This window comes from Trachemys scripta, chromosome 21 (assembly GCF_013100865.1).
Source record: "Trachemys scripta elegans isolate TJP31775 chromosome 21, CAS_Tse_1.0, whole genome shotgun sequence".
Lineage (NCBI taxonomy): Eukaryota > Metazoa > Chordata > Testudines > Emydidae > Trachemys > Trachemys scripta.
In genome coordinates this window covers 12,119,785-12,136,500 of record NC_048318.1, presented here as the reverse complement: position 1 = coordinate 12,136,500, position 16,716 = coordinate 12,119,785, and positions in this window count along the sequence as shown.

The following is a 16,716-nucleotide window of genomic DNA, read 5'->3' as shown; positions in this document are numbered from 1 at the left end:
CTGCAAATGGGACAGGAAATGCCATAAAGTATAGCATGTGTCTGGGGTCCCTGATAAGCTCTTCACTGAGGATGGGTATTTACTATATGTAATATTGATTCCGAGAATTTGAGGGTCATAAACATTTCCTTATAGTTTCATTGATTTCTTGGTTGTGACTGAATGGATGTTTATACATGAGGCTCCATAGCCACATAAGGAATGGGATTTCCCCCCTCCTCCCATCCTCTGAAACCTCTTTCGGGCAAGGTTCCGAGATCTGGGAGAGCTTTCTGCACCAGTCACTTGCCTGCTGTTCCTGATAAGGGTTGCTGTCTGGTAACACCAATCAAAGGCTGGAGCCATTACTTCGGAAGGGGGAAGAAATCAAATCACCCAGTCAATTTCCCTGTCTTTTCACTGGGCATTGGTGCACCTAGTACCTCCTATTCTCTGTCTGTGGCACACAATAATTTAGTCTCCTGTTGGCTGTAGCTGTCATCTAATCCAGGTTATTGGGTTCTGTGAGGGGGGACCTGAGGGGGAGGGGGGGTTAGTGGCCTGTGATGTGTAGGAGACCAGACTAAATGATCTGGAGGTCCCTTCTAGTCGTACGTTCTGACTCAAAGTGCAAAGGTGCTTGTTACTTTGGTTTCACAAAGAAGCTGTTCTTATGACACTTTTGTGGAAAAGTGCATCCTTCCAAACCCTGACCTACCTCTGGCCCTCCTCTTCATCCAGCACAAGTGCTGCAAGGGAAAAGACTTGAGAGGACATGTGGGGGAGCTGAATATTTACTTGCTACCTTTAATCGGAGACCTGGGTCTTCATTGCGTTTCTGTATGACCTTGAGCAAGTCGCTCCCTCTCATTCTTTGCCAGTTTCCCTAGCTGTAAAAGTGGGATGATGGACACTGACCTTCCTTATAAAGCACCTTGGGGTGAAAACTGCCACAAGAGGGAGAAGAATTATTATAACTCTTTAATCAAACATGCCCACAGCTCTCTAGCCTTTCCCTCACCCGGTCTCCCTTGTGTCAAACTTTATGAACCAGACCTGACCCTCTGTCCTATTGCTTGAATGTCCTTTAAAAAAGAGACCTTTCTTCTTCTCCTTCACTTGCCCTGCATTCCATAGGAGCACAGAGAAACTGTCCTGAGTGCACAGCTGAAAGCCACTTGGGATACTGGAATTCTTTGCTCTGCTAGCACCTGAAGCCAGATGAATGATTGATGCCAGAGGACTTAAGGAGCCGGGGCTTGGAATGTACGTGTATTAATCAGAGAGAAGCAAACATATGTCTGCAACAGAGCAAGAACTCTTCAGTGACCTGTGGAGATACTCTGGGAAACTCTAGAGATGTTGATGTTCCAGTCTTCACTATGAGGGAGAAAGCTTTGTGTTGTTTTAAGGACCTATCGGCTTCTTTTGCCCCAGTCGCTCCTTGCACCAGCTCATGCCACCATCATTCATTATAAGGCTTAGGGTTAGCTATCCAGTAAATGCTTCCTGCATGAAACAGTTTAGTCTGCTCCAGATCCCATGGGATTATGCTATAGTCCAGGAACAATTCCACCCCACTCCACACCCATTCCCTTCTCTTGCACTCTTTGATGCAGGGATACGGGAATACAAAGGACAAATCCTTATAGTGGGAACTTTGAAAAATTACTACAAAATGGAGGGATCTTCCAAAAACTCTTCAAAATATTGCCAGTTAGTTTGATAGTTCTTCTAAAACCCTAGATACTGGATTCACAGTAGGTTAGGTTAGATACTGATTTGTGACCTATGCAGCATCTCTGTCTTAATGATAAGAACACAGGTGCAGGAAGTTGGAGACCTAGATTCTATTCCATCCTGGTTCTACCACTGACCTGCTGTATGAACTTAGGCAAGTCAGAAACTTGCCATGCCTCAGTTTTCCCATCTGTACATGGGGAACATAATGTGGGAAGTAATGCATGTCCTCCTTCTTTAAACATATGAAATCCTAAAACAAAATAAGCAAGCACAAAGCCTTCAATTGTAGGAAAAGTGGGAGGGTGCAGAGTTGATGTGCTGGTTTCCCAAGCAAATGACTGGTGCTTTTTAAAGAGAACAGAGGTTTCCAAACACACTGGGTTAAATCTTCAGCTGATGTAAATTGTGCTGAAGTCCAAGGAACTATGGCAGTTTACGCCAGCTGAGGATCTAAGCCACAGATGGATTTTTCTAGCCTTTTAATGGAACCGACTGACTGTTATCCTTTTGGTTAAGCAAAAATCTCTGTCTGATATTTTATACTTCTTTCAAGCCATTCTTCACCTGAGGCTGTGTTGATAAAAACTGATTGGGGGGGGGGGGGGGGAAAGGAAGGCTAGCGAGATGAAAATGTGTTCATGGTGAGAAAGACAGCACATCGAACTGAGATCAGGGAGAAATGCTGAGTTTGCTGAACACATCAGGAACTATTAGCCTTTGCATGAAAACTGCACAGAAGCATGAAAGGGAATTTACCTAGATGAACTTCAGCATCCCTCTGGCACTGTGAAAACGCTTGTTTGCCGTGGGGAGAGTCACGGAGGGGAGGGAAAACTACAAGGAGGCCTTGATGGGATGGTCTCATAGATTCCAAGGCCAGAAACAACCACTGTGATTGTGTAATCTGGCCTCCTGTATAACACAGGCCATAGAACATCCCCCAAAATAATTCCTAGAGCAGATCTTTTAGAAAAAAAATCCAATCTTGATTTTAGAATTGTCAGTGATGGCGAATCCACCACAACTCTTGGTAAATTGTCCCAATGGTTAATTTTTGACAGTGAGAGTAATTTATGCCTTATTTCCGGTCTCAATTTGTCTAGCATCAGCTTCCAGCCATTGGATTGTGTTATACTTTTCTCTGCTATATTGAAGAGTCCATTATTAAAAATTTGTTCCCCATAAATACTTATAGATTTGCATCAAGTTACCCCTTAACCTTATTGTTGTTAAGCTTAATCGACTCAAGGAGCTCAATCTATCACTATAAATCATGTTTTTTTCTAATTCTTTAATCATTCTCGTGGCTCTTCTCTGAACCCTCTGCAATTTATCAACACCCTTCTTGAATTACGGGCACTAGAACTGGACACAGTATTCCAGCAGTGCCAAATACAGAGGTAAAATCACCTCTCTACTCCTACTGAGATTCCTTTGTTTATGCATCCCAAGATTGCATTAGCTCTTTTGGATACATCATCACACAGGGAGCTCGTGTTCAGCTGATTATCCACCACGACCCCCAAATCTTCTTCAGAGTCACTGCTTCCAGGATAGAGTATGTTCTTTGTTCCTAGATGTATACATTTACAATTAGCTGTATTAAAACACACATTGTTTGCTTGTGCTCAGTTTACCAAACAATCCAGGTCACTCTGAATTACTGATCTGTCCTCTTTGTTATTTTCTATTCCCTTCATTTTTGTGTCATCTGCAAACTTTATTAGTGGTGATTTTATGTTTTCTCCTAGTTCATAAGGTTAAGAGCTGATCCAGTTGGGACCCCACTGAAAACACCTGCTCTGATGATGATGATTCCCCATTTACCATTATGTTTTGAGACCTATCAGCTAGCCAGTTTTTATCCATTTAATGTGTGCCATGTTAATTTTATATCGTTCTAGCTTTTTAATCAAAATATTGTGTGAAACCAAGTCAAAGACCTTACAGAAGTCTAGGTATATAACCTTAACACTGTTACCTTTATCAACCAAACTTGTAATCTCATCAGAAAAAGAAATAACATTACTTTGACAGGATCAGTTCCCCCCGCCCACAACCCATGCTGATTTGTATTAAGTGGATTAGCTTCCTTTTATTTCTTTATTAATCAAGTCCCATATCAACTGCTCCATTATCTTGCCTGAGATCATTGTCAAGCTGAGAGGCCTCTTGGATGAAAGTTATCCAGACCTGCTGATTCAAAAGTCTCACTTTAGTAACTTCTGTTTAACATCCTCCAGAGATACTAGTAGAATGGAAAGAGTGTTATCACCATATGATGAGTCTATATCATCCATTTCCTCCCCCCCCAAACACAGAACAGAAACTTATATTGAACATGTCTACCTTTTCTGCATTATTATTGAGTTCTACCATTTCCATCTAGTAATAGACTAATGCCATTGTCAGGATTCTTTTGGTCCCTAATTTATTTTTAAAACTTCATATTGTCCTTAACTCTGCTGGCCATAGATTTCTCCTTGTGTCCCTTTGCTTCCTTATCAATTTTCTGCAATTCTTAACTCTATCGTCATATTTATATTTATATTCATTGCTATCAACTTCCCCTTTCTTTGATGTTGTTATATATTATATATCATTTAATCTAAACAGCTCAAACACCTTTCCCTTAATTTAGCCTGGCAACAACCCTTATCCTTGATTGGCTAAGTCAGTATCATGTGGTCATTTATTGTTCACATAGGAAGTACACTGCAGAGTGGATCCAGGGATTTAAAAAAAAATGAGATGACCGAACCTGTCACACAACCTGTTTTAGGGAGCTGTTTGAGAAAGGGCTCCTAACATTCAGATTGTACCAAAGATATGCACAGGCCTTTGACATAGGTGAAAAGAAAGTTTTAACTGCATTAAACTCAAGACTTTGTATACACTTAGATCTGTTGACTGCTGAAAAAAGATGATTGTTTATTATAGATATATCTAGAAGGCCCCTAACCAAGATGGAGGCCCCATTGTGCTAGGCATTCTACAAATGCTTGGTAAGAGACAGCCCCTGCCCCAAAGAGCTTACAAGCGAAATAGACAAGACAGACACAGAGTGGATGAAAGCAGAGATTATTATCCCCATTTTACAGATGGGAAACCAAGGCATAAAGATGATCTACTTGCCCAAAGTCACTCAGAGACACCATGGCAGATTTGGGGATTTAACCCAAGTATCTTTAACCCAGAAAACTAAACAAGTGTTGAGTTTGTTGCAGTGTTAGGAGTCAAAGAGCTTAGACTGTTTTTTAGATGCTGTGTGTCCAGCTGTGTAACTTTCTGGCACTTTGCAGAATGTGCTATATTACCCCAGGTTACATTTTTCAGTTAATCAAAGCATAATTATTCTGCATCACCATCTAGAGAGCACACTGAGAACTAAGCTTCCAAAACCTTCTCAGTAACTGGCAGAATGTCATCATGTTGAGAGGTAGCCTTTCTGTTGCAGTGCTATTACTTTCTAAGCCAGTCCCTTTGTTGCCACATCTATTTTGGACATATGGAAAAGATTTGCCTTTTTTTTTCTTTTCTTCCCCCAGTGCAGATGGAATAGGAGGTGAGTTTGGCGAATGAGTGCAGGTTCAAACTGGGATAAAGACAAGATAGTCTCTCCTAATTAGTGACAGCCTCTTTGTTTTCAAAGTATTTAGGCTTTTTCCATAGCTGGCCCTCCCCCAAACAGATCTGTCTCTGAGGTATTTTAACATTGTCGATGACATTGTGCACTGCCTAGATGTACATTGTAATGCATATTGTGTCACATATTGTTATGTGTTGCTATATGAATTAATGATGAAATGACTAATACCAAACTTTCTTCTGTCTCCCGGGGAAAGTGCATGTGTGACTGTATGTGGCTAGGGTATGTTACGTTACTACTTCGTTATGGAGGTAAAATCCTCTAGGCCAAGATTTTTGTTCTTACAGACACCACTGCTACTGTTGTGAGCTGCCTGAGATATTTGTGTGAATAATGGAACGTTTTCATGTTTTAATCAGATGCAATTTTGCAAGTGGTTTTTATGATTTAGCAAGTCCATTAAAACTGACATTTGTTCTGCTCTGACACTCGTAAGGAGCTCCGTAGAGCATAAACACTGGAAATTACTTGTAGGGGAAGACAATATTAAAATTCCCCAGCCCTTGTGTGCTTGTCAGAGAAATTCTGTTACCGTGCGCTGTGCCAGCTATAATCAGAGCCACTTGATATGTGTATTAGTTCTTATTTATGCACTAACTTAGGGCAGGGAGCTAAGGGCTGCAATGAAGACAGTGCAGAGCTATTTATTCCTGTTTGCCTCCCACACTCATAACAGAATTGGGTCTTAAAGCAAAAGAGGAGGCTAAATTTAGCATGGGGACTAGGCCAATCAGAACAAAGGGGTAAGGAAATGAATATAACATCCCTTATTGGATGGGTGTAGTTATTAGAGCTGCAAATATACCAACTCCTTCACATCAATCCCCCACTTACGTCTTGAGTCCAATCCAGTCATACACTCAATCCTGTGCAGGTTTTGCACAATAGTCAGATTCAGTCCAATCCATATTTACATGAAATTCATTCCAGCTTTTGAATAATGTCTAGGCAGACAGCCAGTCTAGCACTAGATTCCAGTTAGGAGCTCTCCAGTATTTAGATACAGTAGAGGCCAGTCCCATCTTGCATTTGATCAAGTCCAGGTTTCCTAACACCTGTCAACTCCCTTTGGAGTGAGTGGCTGTCTCAAATTAATTTCTTGCCTGTCTTTACCTGCATCAGACCCTGGCTATAGACCAGCGCTAGTCATGTTTAAATATCAGCTTTGTATTAGCATTTTTGTTCTAGGAGCCCACACCAACATTACAGCTGTAACACACAGTCAACGCTGACAGCATTAAGGGTGCATTTTGTTTTCCAGGACTGCTGCCCTGTTTTTCAGTTCACCCTGTTCAAACACAAGACTGATGAGCAGGGAAGATCCTTCCAACTGTGCCTGGAAATGCACCAAATTCTCACTCTCTCTCTCTCTTTTTTTTTTCTCTCCCAGCCTGTCATCTTTGTATTGATACTGCATTTAAATTATGAATGATTTCAAGCAGTGTCTTCTCAGGATGTAGAAAACTTTGCAGGAGTTACAGCTGTCATCCCTGGCCCTCTGAAGAAAGGAGGCCTGGCTGTTCTTAGATAGTTAAGCTCTGAAAGTGACCCCAAGTTTATGTTCATGTGAGCAAGCAGGCCTGGCTGGACTCTGTAGATTTGCTCTTGTCATCATCGGATTCCTTCTGGGAGCTTAATATTACTTCAGATTGACTTCTTCAGAAGTGGAACCAACAGCTGGTCTTTAGTGCCTGGCAAAAAAACCTATCCAGTCTGAAATCTCCATCATAGGGTGAATGGACTAGACTATAAAGAGACAACCTTCTATATAGGGTAAACTGGTGACCACCTTGGACAAGTGAAAATTACTGGGGCTGCTAAGATAACTCAGTAATTGGCCAGTGCAACTTGTTCTTCTGCATCTGCAGAACCTCTTCCCAGCTAGTCGCTACCCTCAAATGAAGACCTGTTTCTATTCAGTCAGGAACATGGGGCTCCTTTGGGCCTCAGATGTCCTGCAGAAGACTCCTCGACATTGCTGCACTGTTGCAACTGGTACAAAGACTTCTGGAGCACATTCCGTCACTAGAAGGGGTCCCAGGTGGCTGCGAAAGGGTCACGGTCACTTGCTTGTGGAGGAAGAAAGAACCCAAATCTGGATGGATTGCTGTGTTGGTTGGGCTGGTGAAAGGAAGGGAAGTGTGAATGATTTGGGAGGTGATTCTCTGTTCTGTCTGTGCTAGTTGTCATTCATCCAGAAGCTCATCTCTTGCAGGCATTGGAAGATTTTTGTGATGTTGAGGCAATAGATATCTCTGTCTAAGTGAGGCTCTTTGCCATTGCACCTAAGGCAATCTCTTAGGTTACCAAGATAGCAGGAAATACTCTGCATTGGTAAAACGGCACCATCTGGAAACAGAAAGATCACGCAGCTCATTCTCGGGAGGGGGGTGCGAGATATAACAACCCAGAGTGAGAAATCAAAAACGAGCATTTGCCATTCAGCCTGATTAGAGATAGTGGAGGCCACGGGGCCTGATTGTGCAAAGCAGGATTCTGATTACATTTTGGATGCATGGCGAGGCTTGAGGTTTCCTACCGCGGTTTCTCCATGGCATAGAGTCCAGCATGAAGCACTGCAGAGACAGCACCAATGCAAAGGAGATGATGAAAAAAACAAGAACTGACTTGAATCTTCACACAAGAGCTGGACCCAACCTTTTCTAAAGTTCCAAGAACTTGGTGCCCTGTTGTTGTTTTTCCAGAAGCCAGAGGCTTCTGTGCTTCAAGATTCTATCTAGGACTGGGGATCAGAAGTGTTAAAATGCAGCCAGAAGGACTGGTCTCATGATTTGCTTCTCTGATGAGGCAAGTAATAGCAGAATCATCCTCATCGCTGCTACTTATTTGCAGTATTTTCTAGCACTGTACAAGATTATTATCTTGTGATATTTCCAACCCCCCCCCTCTTTTTTTTTGCAGAACTAGAAGCTTTGGATAAGCATTCAGGGCTAGAGCCTCTGTCTGTGTAAATGGGCGTAGGTAAGTAGATGTCATAGAATCATAGAACATCAGGGTTGGAAGGGATCTCAGGAGGTCATCTAGTCCAACTCCCTGCTCAAAGCAGGACCAATCCCCAACTAAATCTTGGCCCTATGTGGCACTGAAGTCAAAGGAGCCATTCCCATTTCAGTTGTCTATTTTAGTTATTATCTGGCCCCATTATTGTAGTATCTGAGCACTAGCAATCTTTAGTGTAGTTATCCTCACAACACAACTGTGAGGAAGGAAGTATTCTTATCCCCACTTTTACAGATAGAGAACTGAGGCAGAGAGCCAAATTCACAAAGGTGTTAAGGTGTCTAAAGATGCAGATAGGTGCCTAGTGGGACTTCCAAAAGCACCTAAGCAGATTAGGCAACTAACTCTGTCACCATTATCTGAGAATTACCTCTCCCAGCTGCAGTGTAGACATAGTCTAAATGACTTGTCCGGAGTTCTGACATGAAGCTTGGGACAGAGAAGGGGAGTGAACCACAGTCTCCCCATCCTTGCCACTGGCCCATCCTTCCAGCTGCGAGAGAATATATTCCCCCAAAGTCTTCTGCTGCCCATTCTGCAGTTCTCCTCCATCACTCAAACTTTCTGCCCTCAGATCCTCCTGACACCTTAATCCTCCTCTGGGGAGCTGAGAGCACACCCAGCACAGACTTACAGCTAGTGCTCCTGCCACAAAATCTTCTTTCCTCTTGCTCAGATTGTTGCCACAACAAAGCAACAGAAACCAGCAGATGAAAAACAAAAAATACCTTGAGCCATTTGATGTGTTTGTTGTAATACATTAAAGAGCCCCAAATTGCTTTGGCAGGAGGAAACCCCAAGGAAAGGGAGGTAATTCCAACCAGAGGAGCGTCTCCTGTCCTGTGCTCTGCTTTTCACTTCTAATTTCAGGGAACAAAGTAAACATGAAAACATGATGTTGGTGCAAATTGCTGTTACAGAAATATTGGGCTAGTTCTGAGCCTCTTTTTATTTTGTTTTAGGCAGTGTTAGTACCACAAAGGAAAATTTTATTAAGATCCCAAGGCTGAAAAGGTATTGCCGTTTGCCTGCAGAATAGATGACACCAGTAAGTTCTTATCTCAGATCAGTTGTGATTTAAATTGATCCGCGAATCCAGTTCCCATGGGCGTGCTAAAGATTATATGCAACGCTCAGAGTATGAGCAACTCGTGCACGGGGTGGATCTCCCCTGCACTCCCATCATTACAGTGCAGTCAATACCATATTGGAGTATTATAGGGCTGGCAGTGCCCAGGCTGTGAAGCAGGGCACCTCCGGCAGTGTATCATTGTCTAACACCACACTGAGAGCAACTGAGTCCAGGGTATGCAGCACAGATTCAACACTTAATGCCAACCTGGTATGATGGAATATTGGAGGATATCCTGGTTATAAAGTACAGTAACTCTAGCAACACAGGGTCCCCTAATGCAACCCTGGGACCATGGTCTTGTTGTCACATGTCTGCATTGCCCAGGGGCTTTCCTTTGCATGCACCAGCCTTGCTGCCATCCTTCCAGAGTGTTGTGGGGTGGGGAAGGGGAAGGAAGGCAGGCAAGGCAGAGGGTGTACAAAGAGCCCATCTCCTCATGCAGTCTGCAGTGCTGGGAATGAAACATTACAAAAAACACCTGCCAGCTGAGAGAATTTATTAGCAGGGGGTTGTCAATCAGTGGCAGAAAAACAAGGGAGAAGAAAGGAGAAGAAACAATCAAAAAGCAGACAGAGCACACGTGCTATAAAAAAAGAGACTATTTTAAGTAATGTGTGATAAATTACCTGCCTTCTTTCTTGTTCCTGAAGGAAAGATGTTTCTTCTTTGAGTCACAGTGCTGGGACTTATTTATTTATTTAAGGCAGGCCAGTGAGAGACAGAGATAGACAGCTTGGGAAGAAGTGGCTGTGGATTCTCCATGTCCCGGAGATGTTAGAATCTTCGTTATGTTCTCAACTTACACTGTGATTTGTCCCTCGTTCAAATGGAAATGCACAATGGAGAGGGGAACTAAGGGAGAATGCACAGGTCTTAGTTTTAATACAAAAGCCCATGAATGGAGATAAGCCTGCCCAAGAAACTTCTGTGTATGTGGCTCTTTGTCAGGTGTAATGCAAATAGAAAAGAAGTTGGGGTCCTGAAGATGACTGATCCTGATCATCCACCCTCTCTCTCCATGACTGAAAGGAGCTGAAATTGCTTGGATTGAACATCATGAAGAAAAGATGCAATAATTCTCTTCAGTATTAATGATAACGAGTGCATGGGAGGGAAATGAAAGGAGAGACGGATGGAGAGTAAAATGAGAATGCAAACTTAGTTTGGACGGCTGGCTTTTCCGGGGTATTAAGTCTCAGCCATAGTATTGGCTTTAGTGCCAATGTGATGAATTCCCTCAAAATCTCATGAACTTTGTAAGCAGTGGAAAGTGCATTGCCTCCAGAGTGAAACTATTGTACAATGGTTTGTTTCACTTCTGATGTCTTTCCCTGGAGTACCAGGCTGTTATGTTTTGTGATCACAATTTGGTGTGGGAATTATTTTACAAGCAGAGAACCCCTTTCCATTTAATCTTATTTTGAAGTCCTAGAATGATAGCTGTGTAGGGCGGGAAGGAACCTAGAGGGGTCATCTAGACCATCCCAGAAAGGTCTTGGTCCAAACGGCTCCTTAAAAACTTCCAGTGATGAGGATGTCAAAACCTCCCTTCATAACATATCCTAGCACTGAACTATCTTTATAGCTAGATATTAGGAAAAACTTCCTAACCTAAATCACCCTGCAGATTACTACTTGTGCTACCTTCAGTGGACATGGAGAACAATTGATCGCTGTCCTTTTTATAATAGCCCTTAACATATTTGAAGACTATTATCAGATCTCCCCACACCCACACACACCTCCCGGTTTATAAAAACATCTGTCTCCTTATTTAATTTTTTAAAAGAAAAAGTTCCCACATTCCCCTGGATTATTTTTGCTGTTTTTTCCCCCCAACAAAAACTAAGCTAGCCAACAACACAGCTGTTTGGAACGCTGTGATTTCAATTCAAAGGAGCTCATATGAATCTTTCCTTGTGTGTTCTTATTTGCATAGGTTTGCAACCCTTGTATTTCACATAGAGTTTAATGAGCCTCCAAGAGCGTAATACAGAACTTGGTGTAAAATCACCCAATTTCACATCAAAATCTCACAAAGCCACAAATTTTGCATTATGCCAAAGTAAAACCGTTGATTGACCTGAATGGGTATAAAATGAGGCTAGGGTTTCATTAAACTGGGTCTAGGTTTAAGTTAAAAGATTCATGAACCTTAAAACATTTGAGCAAGCTGGAGTTAAAGTTTGTGATGGGATTTGAAACGAGGAAGGTTTCTGATAGGTTTTGATTTGAGTTGTGAATGTTTTATAAAGCAGTGATGGATCAAATCAAGATCCCTTAATACTCCCTTCCTCCTTCTAATCCATACTCCATCATGGTATCTGAGCACTTCATCCCTGAAATAAACAAACCAGGGTGAAGTAGTCTCAAAAGTGAATGCATTGGTTCTAAAAGGTTAGCAAAGTATTATTCTCTTGGGCCCCAATTGTCCCCTACAGAACACCCAGCAGTTCAAGGCCATTTTAACAAGTCCTGTCAGGATTCCCTTTGCATAAAGAGGCACTAACCCTTCTCCCTAACCCTGGGGATATGGCTAGGAAGTTGGCTGTAGCAATCCTACGTTCCCCGGGGGCCAAAATAACCCTAGGAAACTATTGCGGTGGGGTGGTAGTTAGAGCAGCCTAGTGGCTTCTCTAATTTGTTCTTGGGAACTAGCATGTTACAGGGATGGCCAAGGATTGTCGGAGGGTATAAAAATGGCTTACAGCCACCTTTCCACCACAGAGTGATTCTGGCATGGCTCAGAATCAGGCCTCTGTGTATATTGGACACACATACTGCAGAGACCTGTACAATATAAAAACAGGTCCATCATTACCTGTTGCTGTGCACAGCAGAGTCCTCTTACCAGTGGCCATCTCCCACATCAGCTTGGAGAATTAACCCTTCTTGCTCTCCACAGAGTGAAATATGGGTGGCCCGTACCAGCTGGCTGCCTCTCCCACCCTCTCCAGGGCCCACTTAGTGAGAACCTGGCTTTGCATGCCTTCCTCCATGCACACTCTCTTCCCTGAAAAAGTCCTTCTTTGACACAGTCTGCTGTGCCTCCTCCCCCAACTTCTCCTTCTTGAAGGGCCCTCCTTAAAGCACGTATCTTCCAGGAGGTGCTGTGTCCCCTTGGAGAAAGGGAGAGCCAGTATACAACACACTGTAAAAGAAAAGAAAATTATGGCACTAATAGGATAGGCATTTAACATCATTGATTCTCTCAGCCTCTGTCCTTCCTTCAGCTATACGTTGTACTAAAGTCCTTGCTCCCATGAATGCTCCTTGCTGCACACTGACCTCAAATCAGCCACTCTTCTCAGGGTTGCAAGTCGCCTTTAGATTGTAAATTCCGCAGGGCCGAGCATTTGTTCTTGTATATTTTGTCTGTAAAGCACCAAGTGCTATCTCAATAAGGAATGGGCAAACTCCTGACGGTTCAGAAGGTCAGTTCAGAGATGCATCCAAAAGTTTTGAGGGGAAATCCTGGCCCAGTTGGTAGTTTTGCCATTGACTTCAGCTGAAGCAGCATTTCACCCTAGATGTTTATCTCGAGCTCACCTGAATTCTTCTGTGGTTTTGGGGATTGGAAACCTTGCATAACCCCTGGTAGTTCTTAGTGGAAAATATGTTGGGGAAACAGAGTTATCCATGATATTTACCCTTCTACTTGAAAAACCAGGAAGTGCAGAGAAAGGGGCAAATTTAAAAATGCAACAATTACTATCTGCAGAATTCTTTCTAAGTTCTTCAGAAGTGTCCCCTCAGTCTAGGGGATTGTGAGAAGGTTAAGTCATTTCTCTTACTGAATCCAGTCAAGTTCATCCTTGGTTCTGATTTTCTTGCACGTTGTGAAAAAACGGTGACAGCTTGCATATAAGGCTGTTAGAACCAATAACTCCGAGAGCTGTTACAGCTGAATTACTTTTCAGGAAGGAGCAACAGAGGGTCCTGTGGCACCTTTGAGACTAACAGAAGTACTGGGAGCATAAGCTTTCGTGGGTCAGAACCTCACTTCTTCAGATGCATCTGAAGAAGTGAGGTTCTGACCCATGAAAGCTTATGCTCCCAGTACTTCTGTTAGTCTCAAAGGTGCCACAGGACCCTCTGTTGCTTTTTACAGATTCAGACTAACACGGCTACCCCTCTGATACTTTTCAGGAAGGCTGTCTCCTGATAACTTTGCTAGTGTATGAGGCTGCTGTGTCATGCTAGTTATCACACCATGAAGATTTTTTCTGATTATTATTGTTTTACAGTAGTGTCTAGGGGCCCAGCTGAGACCAGGGCCTCACCGTACCAGGTGCTGAACACACACATACAGTGCTTACAGTCTAAACAGACAAGGCAGGTGAAGAGTGGGAGGGGAAAGAGAGGGAGAGGAGAAATGGCTTGCCCAAGGTCAGACAGATCACTGGGGTGTGCCGAGTTTCTGTAACATCTATAGACAGTAGCAGAGCCTAGAATAGGTCCCACGCTCCCTAATTTGGGTTTAAGGGGGTTTTAATCCCATTAATGATACCAAGTACCTGGGGGCAAATAGCTGAACAATAAAGTTGTTGGGGGTTTTGGGTTTGTTTTTTTTTAACCCCCAATTTCACTCCATCTGTCTGTCTGTCTATTTTTATCTGTCCATCTGCCTGTGCTCCCAATAACTAGGTGAGGAGAGAGTCTCTGTTCAGATTGCCTTGTATTTGATGGCCCTCTGAAGGACACATCCAGACTAGCAGTTCATTAAAAGAGTTATTAAATACTCTGCTAATTAAACACAAGGCTTCTGAGCTGGTGATTCAGCAAATTCCTCCCATCGCTCTTGATTCTGTGGCAGAGGTTCAGGAAAGGTTTCTCTTTGGGCTCGTGAAAACTATAATTGGCATTTCAGAAACATAATAGTGATGGGCAAACCTCAGAGAAGACTCAGAGTTCCCTACAAGAAGCGCTCGTAATAATAATGACAATAGTAAGTGTTTATGGCTGGGGGTCTCAAAGGAGCCCAATGGATTTTCAGAGGGGCTCAGGATCGGAGGGATGGTCTAGTTGGTGGGACATTGAATCAAGAGATAACTTCCCATGTGACCTTGGACAAGTCAATCTACTCCGCGTCTCGGTTCCCCATCTGTAAAATGGTATTACTATCTCCCTGCCTTCATGGGGCGTTGTGAGAATAAAATCCGTTAGGGAAGCAGTCCTATACTATGGTGATGAGGGCCATCAGAGTCCCTATAGGGATATGTAGGATTTTGGTGTTCATCTCCCACTGAAATACAATGGTCATTAGATGCTCATTTCCCCCAAAGCTTCTTTGAAAATCCATGCCTGTACTTACATGGAGAATCTTGCTCAAAGCACTTTTCATGCATTAAACAGCTAATCCTCACAAGGCCCTAGTGAGACAGGCAAGGAAATATTATTGTGCGTATGCTGTAGTTGTGGCTCTCGGACTATAGTTTGTTGCCCATTGACGGTCCATGGTTCTTTCTAATGCAGCACAGAATAGACTGGAGTGCCAGAAGGGTGGGCAAGTGCAGGAAGGACCTGTCTTGTGTCATGAAGTGGCCTGCAGAATGGAAAAGTCAGAGAACTGCTGTGATACAGTCCCGTTTTCAAGAGCTTCTGTGTCCTTCAAATGAACATCACCTGTAAGTAGGAACTTGCTCTTTCTGTGTACTCATGTTTTCCATCTATATCCGGCTGTCTCCAGCTCTGGAACTTGATCAATCCCCTTCTGCCCCAGGGTGGAACCTGGCAGAGGGCATGGAGAACAGTCAGGCCTTGAGCAGAATCATGTGGGTAAAAGAACATATGGCCCCAAAAGGGGAGAGATGTAACTCTTCCCTCCTCCTAGCAAAGACAATAGACTTGCTTTCCCTCCATGTCAGCTCAGCAGCTGACAGGCACCGTGGGCGGCTGCAGTGGTGCAAAAAGAGAGGCGAGATGGGCACAGAGGGAGCTCCTCTGGAGATAGTTATTACATGCTCAGTTACTGATCATCATAGATTCAGCTGAATCCCACGGCTTATCAGTAATTTCGACTCGTTCATGGTTTAAGAGCCTGATTTTCTTTCTCCAGATCCCTGTGTCACTTCCCGCTGGGAAGATGCTAATTGCCTCCAGTTTCATTAGAGAATGGCACATGGGTGAATGTAGCTGTGGTCAGTCCCACCTGAGCTGCAGGTCAGAAGGACCTCTATGGAAAGCGCATGTCTGTCTTAAAAGGGAGGCATTTTTATTGCTGGATAGAACGACCCAACCTATTTGGCTTGAGTACTTTTAGAGCATCCATCATCATAGTATCTAACTAATAGCAGAGAGAAGATCCTGTGATGGGAGAATGACGTTACAGAGTCTTTTCTATCAGTCAAGGATACGAGGCCAGTCAGAAAGAGTCCTTTGTGCAAAAGTCCTACAGGGCCAGATCCTGAACTGGCAAACCTCCACTGAAGTCAATGGCATATGAATTGGCTTAACACTGATGAAGTCAGTGGAGGTAAGACAATTCACACCAGTTAAGGATTTGGCCCATAGAACTTAACAGGGATGAAACGAGTAGGGTTCTGCAGAAATTGTTCTAAAATACTACAGAATTTCATAGGGGATGGTAAATCTCTTTAGAGGGTTTTTAGAACCATTCTATAGAAGAGAGAGAGTTCTCTGAGATTCCGTAGGATGGTCCAAAACCATTCAGATGGGTAACCTTTCTCTTATAGTCTATCATTTTTTTTCCATAAAAGGATGGCTATAGCAAAGTCCGCAGCATAATGAGCTATGTCTGTCCAGCAACCCACTGCCCTCTTCCAAGGTGAAAATATAGAGAGAAGAAAGATAGCAGCTAGATGGCTATTTCTTAGCTGTTTCTGCATCACCTTGCGGGGTACAAGGCATGGCGCAGCAGGGTTCATATGGGGTTAAAATTAGAGAGGAGCTAGTTAAGTCTCTGTTTGTATCAGGAAGTGATTGTGTTTTAAAAAAGGCCATATCCCAGACAGAAAGGCATGAATCTGTCATTATGCTGGAAGCTCTTTGTTATGCATTAAGGTAAAAAGCATATGACAGATACAGAAACTGGTCTGGCCAGATTTCATATTGAGTGAAGGGTGACGCCAAATACCGTTTAAATATGTGAAGGGGATACCCAGCCTATATAGGCCTGGTGGATACATGTATATAGTTGTATCTAAGCCGTCCATACTATCCACGCCCT